The sequence below is a fragment of the Lepisosteus platostomus genome, chromosome 5 (assembly GCF_059453375.1).
Source record: "Lepisosteus platostomus isolate fLepPlt1 chromosome 5, fLepPlt1.hap1, whole genome shotgun sequence".
NCBI lineage: Eukaryota > Metazoa > Chordata > Actinopteri > Semionotiformes > Lepisosteidae > Lepisosteus > Lepisosteus platostomus.
This window is the reverse complement of record NC_142615.1, coordinates 4949835-4956431: the sequence shown is the minus strand read 5'-3', so window position 1 is coordinate 4956431 and position 6597 is coordinate 4949835. Positions and strand designations below refer to the sequence as shown.

The 6597-nt window shown below is 38.7% G+C and overlaps 1 long non-coding RNA gene across 1 annotated transcript; it reads left to right on the top strand.

The window, feature by feature from the left end:
- Positions 1–433: 433 nt before the first annotated feature.
- LOC148662623 (uncharacterized) lies at positions 434–4962 on the top strand. Its single transcript, XR_015936875.1, has 3 exons — positions 434–465; positions 2640–2675; positions 4863–4962. It is a non-coding gene; the product is annotated as an uncharacterized LOC148662623 (long non-coding RNA).
- The last annotated feature ends 1635 nt before the right edge of the window (positions 4963–6597 follow it).

The window sequence follows — 6597 nt, the reverse complement described above, 5'->3', positions numbered from 1 at the left end:
ATCTAAAGGGGTGCGAGGTAATTATTTTCTGGAGGGAAAAATATATATTTCTGAGCTACAATAAGTAATTTTGAGAAAATCAGTTTGATATTGAAAGATAGGGAAAAAAAACAAACAGAGAGCAATGGATCTCGTAAATTCACGACATGAGTTGGATGGGGGCGTCTTCATCCCAAAAGTTAGTTTAACATTTTCTAAACATTGCATATTAAGTACAGCGTACAACATTGGTCAGCTGTGTCTGTGGTCAGATCATTGACTGTGACCACTTTTGTGACATCCAGGTACTGACCAGGCTCACACCTGCTGAGCTTCAGTGGGGCTGCCAGCTGTGAGTTGCAGGGTGACATAGCTGCTGGCATAGTTGTGTTTATAGCTGTTTTTTTTTCCTCACCACACAGCAGCGTTATGTATGTTTTGCTCTTTCAGTGATCCCCAAAGTGACGAAGCCCCAAGATGAAATAGGTAAGAGAGGTTTCATGTCATCATGCCTTATGTTTTACATGTTCATAAAACTCAGCTATAAGGAGTGGCGTGGACATTAGGACACGCTGCATGCAGAGCAGCGCTTAATACTTGTCATCTCTGACATTTCTTTTCAGGTATTTGAAAAGTGCGATAGTACCTTGAGCGATTTTCAAATGAAACCAAGGTGAACCTAAAACAATAAAATGGAAAAGAAGAGAGCTGCTGTTGAAAAGTTCTCAAAATGTTAGCTCAGGGGTGGATGGGGTCCTAGTTTAATCCATCGTTTTTGGTTCCTAAGTATAAGTAAAGAATGGCTAATTCCGTTTTTTGTTTTCAAATCTGACTCTGGTCTCCACCTTCAAGAAGAGATTCCAGTGTGGTAATATTGAAGGGTGGAACTAGTCTAAAGAATCCTTGAGAGAAACTGAAAAGAGTAAGTGTAGGATAAATACAGTGTCAGATATTTGTTTATTAAGGTAGCTGCAGACTATGATGACACCACTATCTTACGCATCTTCTAATACCTACATGGTAAGATACAGTAAGTGTTCACGTGTAAATTATGAAGCTTAAAGACTTCAAGCAACATTAAAGCTCATTTTTCTTTAAAACTGGCAGCATGGCCAAAGTCTGATACGATTAATCTAAAGGGGTGCGTGGTAATTATTTTCTGGAGGGAAAACATATATTTCTGAGCTACAATAAATAATTTTGAGAAAAACAGTTTGATATTGAAAGATAGGGAAAAAAAACAAACACAGAGCAATGGATCTCTTAAAATCATGACATGAGTTGGATGGGGGCGTCTTCATCCCAAAAGTTATTTTAACATTTTCTAAACATTGCATATTAAGTGCAGCGTACCACATTGGTCAGCTGTGTCTGTGGTCAGATCATTGACTGTGACCACTTTTGTGACATCCAGGTACTGACCAGGCTCACACGTGCTGAGCTTCAGTGGGGCTGCCAGCTGTGAGTTGCAGGGTGACATGGCTGCTGGCATAGCTGTGTTTATAGCTTTTTTTTTTCCTCACCACACGGCAATGTCTAGTATGTTTTGCTCTTTCAGTGATCCCCAAAGTGACGAAGCCCCAAGATAAATTAGGTAAGAGGGTTTCATGTCATCGTGCCTTATGTTTTACATGTTCATAAAACTCAGCTATAATGAGTGGGGTGGACATTAGGACATGCTGCATGCAGAGCAGCGCTTAATACTTGTCAGCTCTGACATTTCTTTTCAGGTATTTGAAAAAGTGCGATAGTACCTTGAGCGATTTTCAAATGAAACCAAGGTGAACCTAAAACAAAAAAATGGAAAAGAAGAGAGCTGCTGTTAAAAAGTTTTCAAAATATTAGCTTAGGGGTGGATGGGGTCCTAGTTTAATCCATCATTATTGGTTTCTAAGTATAAAGAATGGCTGATTCCATTTTTTGTTTTCAAATCTGACTCTGGTCTCCACCTTCAAGAAGAGATTCCAGTGTGGTAATATTGAAGGGTGGAACTAGTCTAAAGAATCCTTGAGAGAAACTGAAAAGAGTAAGTGTAGGATAAATACAGTCAGATATTTGTTTATTAAGGTAGCTGCAGACTATGATGACACCACTATCTTACGCATCTTCTAATACCTACATGGTAAGATACAGTAAGTGTTCACGTGTAAATTATGAAGCTTAAAGACTTCAAGCAACATTAAAGCTCATTTTTCTTTAAAACTGGCAGCATGGCCAAAGTCTGATACGATTAATCTAAAGGGGTGCGTGGTAATTATTTTCTGGAGGGAAAACATATATTTCTGAGCTACAATAAATAATTTTGAGAAAAACAGTTTGATATTGAAAGATAGGGAAAAAAAACAAACACAGAGCAATGGATCTCTTAAAATCACGACATGAGTTGGATGGGGGCGTCTTCATCCCAAAAGTTAGTTTAACATTTTCTAAACATTGCATATGAAGTACAGCGTACCACATTGGTCAGCTGTGTCTGTGGTCAGATCATTGACTGTGACCACTTTTGTGACATCCAGGTACTGACCAGGCTCACACCTGCTGAGCTTCAGTGGGGCTGCCAGCTGTGAGTTGCAGGGTGACATGGCTGCTGGCATAGCTGTGTCTATAGCTGTTTTTTTTCCTCACCACACATCAACATTATGTATGTTTTGCTCTTTCAGTGATCACCAAAGTGACGAAGCCCCAAGATGAAATAGGTAAGAGAGGTTTCATGTCATCATGCCTTATGTTTTACATGTTCATAAAACTCAGCTATAAGGAGTGGGGTGGACATTAGGACACGCTGCATGCAGAGCAGCGCTTAATGCTCATCAGCTCTGACATTTCTTTTCAGGTATTTGAAAAGTGCGATAGTACCTTGAGCGATTTTCAAATGAAACCAAGGTGAACTTAAAACAACTAAACTTAAAAAGAGGAGAGCTCCTGTTGAAACGTTCTCAAAATGTTAGCTCAGGGGTGGATGGGGTCCTAGTTTATTCCATCGTTTTTGGTTCCTAAGTATAAGTTAGGAATGGCTAATTCCATTTTTTGTTTTCAAATCTGACACTGGTCTCCATCTTCAAGAAGAGATTCCAGTGTGGTAATATTGAAGGGTGGAACTAGTCTAAAGAATCCTTGAGAGAAACTGAAAAGAGTTAGTGTAGGATAAATACAGAGTCAGATATTTGTTTATTAAGGTAGCTGCAGACTATGATGACACCACTATCTTACGCATCTTCTAATAACTACATGGTAAGATACAATAAGTGTTCACGTGTAAATTATGAAGCTTAAAGACTTCAACCAACATTAAAGCTCATTTTTCTATAAAACTGGCAGCATGGCCAAAGTCTGATACAATTAATCTAAAGGGGTGCGAGGTAATTATTTTCTGGAGGGAAAAAATATATATTTCTGAGCTACAATAAATAATTTTGAGAAAAACAGTTTGATATTGAAAGATAGGAAAAAACAAACAAACACAGAGCAATGGATCTCTTAAAATCACGACATGAGTTTGATGGGGGCGTCTTCATCCCAAAAGTTAGTTTAACATTTTCTAAACATTGCATATTAAGTACAGCGTACCACATTGGTCAGCTGTGTCTGTGGTCAGATCATCGACTGTGACCACTTTTGTGACATCCAGGTACTGACCAGGCTCACACCTGCTGAGCTTCAGTGGGGCTGCCAGCTGTGAGTTGCAGGGTGACATGGCTGCTGGAATAGCTATGTTTATAGCTGTTTTTTTTTCCTCACCACACAGCAACGTTATGTATGTTTTGCTCTTTCAGTGATCCCCAAAGTGACGAAGCCCCAAGATAAAATAGGTAAGAGGGTTTCATGTCATCGTGCCTTATGTTTTACATGTTCAAAAAACACAGCTATAATGAGTGGGGTGGAAATTAGGACACGCTGCAGGCAGAGCAGCGCTTAATACTTGTCAGCTCTGACATTTCTTTTCAGGTATTTGAAAAGTGCGATATTACCTTGAGCGATTTTCAAATGAAACCAAGGTGAACTTAAAACAACGAAACTTAAAAAGAGGAGAGCTGCTGTTGAAAAGTTTTCAAAATATTAGCTTAGGGGTGGATGGGGTCCTACTTTATCCCATAGTTTTTGGTTCCTAAGTATAAGTAAAGAATGGCTAATTCCGTTTTTTGTTTTCAAAGCTGACACTGGTCTCCATCTTCAAGAAGAGATTCCAGTGTGGGAATATTGAAGGGTTGAACTAGTCTAAAGAATCCTTAAGAGAAACTGAAAAGAGTTAGTGTAAGATTAATACATAGTCAGATATTTGTTTATTAAGGTAGCTGCAGATTATGATGACACCACTATCTTACGTGTCTTCTAATAACTACATGGTAAGATACAATAAGTGTTCACGTGTAAATTATGAAGCTTAAAGACTTCAAGCAACATTAAAGCTAATTTTTCTTTAAAACTGGCAGCATGGCCAATGTCTGATACAATTAATCTAAAGGGGTGCGAGGTAATTATTTTCTGGAGGGAAAAAATATATATTTCTCAGCTACAATAAGTTATTTTGAGAAAAACCGTTTGATATTGAAAGATAGGGAAAAAAAACAAACACAGAGCAATGGATCTGTTAAAATCACGACATGAGTTGGATTGGGGCGTCTTCATCCCAAAAGTTAGTTTAACATTTTCTAAACATTGCATATTAAGTACAGCGTACCACATTGGTCAGCTGTGTCTGTGGTCAGATCATTGACTGTGACCACTTTTGTGACATCCAGGTACTGACCAGGCTCACACCTGCTGAGCTTCAGTGGGGCTGCCAGCTGTGAGTTGCAGGGTGACATAGCTGCTGGCATAGCTGTGTTTATAGCTGTTTTTTTTCCTCACCACACAGCAACATTATGTATGTTTTGCTCTTTCAGTGATCACCAAAGTGACGAAGCCCCAAGATGAAATAGGTAAGAGAGGTTTCATGTCATCATGCCTTATGTTTTACATGTTCATAAAACTCAGCTATAATGAGTGGGGTGGACATTAGGACACGCTGCATGCAGAGCAGCGCTTAATGCTCATCAGCTCTGACATTTCTTTTCAGGTATTTGAAAAGTGCGATAGTACCTTGAGCGATTTTCAAATGAAACCAAGGTGAACTTAAAACAACAAAACTTAAAAAGAGGAGAGCTCCTGTTGAAAAGTTTTCACAATGTTAGCTCAGGGGTGGATGGGGTCCTAGTTTAATCCATCATTATTGGTTCCTAAGTATAAGTAAAGAATGGCTAATTCCGTTTTTTGTTTTCAAATCTGACACTGGTCTCCACCTTCAAGAAGAGATTCCAGTGTGGTAATATTGAAGGGTGGAACTAGTCTAAAGAATCCTTGAGAGAAACTGAAAAGAGTTAGTGTAGGATAAATACAGAGTCAGATATTTGTTTATTAAGGTAGCTGCAGACTATGATGACACCACTATCTTACGCGTCTTCTAATAACTACATGGTAAGATACAATAAGTGTTCACGTATAAATTATGAAGCTTAAAGACTTCAACCAACATTAAAGCTCATTTTTCTATAAAACTGGCAGCATGGCCAAAGTCTGATACAATTAATCTAAAGGGGTGCGAGGTAATTATTTTCTGGAGGGAAAAAATATATATTTCTGAGCTACAATAAATAATTTTGAGAAAAACAGTTTGATATTGAAAGATAGGAAAAAACAAACAAACACAGAGCAATGGATCTCTTAAAATCACGACATGAGTTGGATGGGGGCGTCTTCATCCCAAAAGTTAGTTTAACATTTTCTAAACATTGCATATTAAGTACAGCGTACCACATTGGTCAGCTGTGTCTGTGGTCAGATCATCGACTGTGACCACTTTTGTGACATCCAGGTACTGACCAGGCTCACACATGCTGAGCTTCAGTGGGGCTGCCAGCTGTGAGTTGCAGGGTGACATGGCTGCTGGCATAGCTATGTTTATAGCTGTTTTTTTTTCCTCACCACACAGCAACGTTATGTATGTTTTGCTCTTTCAGTGATCCCCAAAGTGACGAAGCCCCAAGATAAAATAGGTAAGAGGGTTTCATGTCATCGTGCCTTATGTTTTACATGTTCAAAAAACTCAGCTATAATGAGTGGGGTGGACATTAGGACACGCTGCAGGCAGAGCAGCGCTTAATACTTGTCAGCTCTGACATTTCTTTTCAGGTATTTGAAAAGTGCGATAGTACCTTGAGCGATTTTCAAATGAAACCAAGGTGAACTTAAAACAACAAAACTTAAAAAGAGGAGAGCTCCTGTTGAAAAGTTTTCACAATGTTAGCTCAGGGGTGGATGGGGTCCTAGTTTAATCCATCATTATTGGTTCCTAAGTATAAGTTAAGAATGGCTAATTCCGTTTTTTGTTTTCAAATCTGACACTGGTCTCCACCTTCAAGAAGAGATTCCAGTGTGGTAATATTGAAGGGTGGAACTATTCTAAAGAATCCTTGAGAGAAACTGAAAAGAGTTAGTGTAGGATAAATACAGAGTCAGATATTTGTTTATTAAGGTAGCTGCAGACTATGATGACACCACTATCTTACGCGTCTTCTAATAACTACATGGTAAGATACAATAAGTGTTCACGTGTAAATTATGAAGCTTAAAGACTTCAAC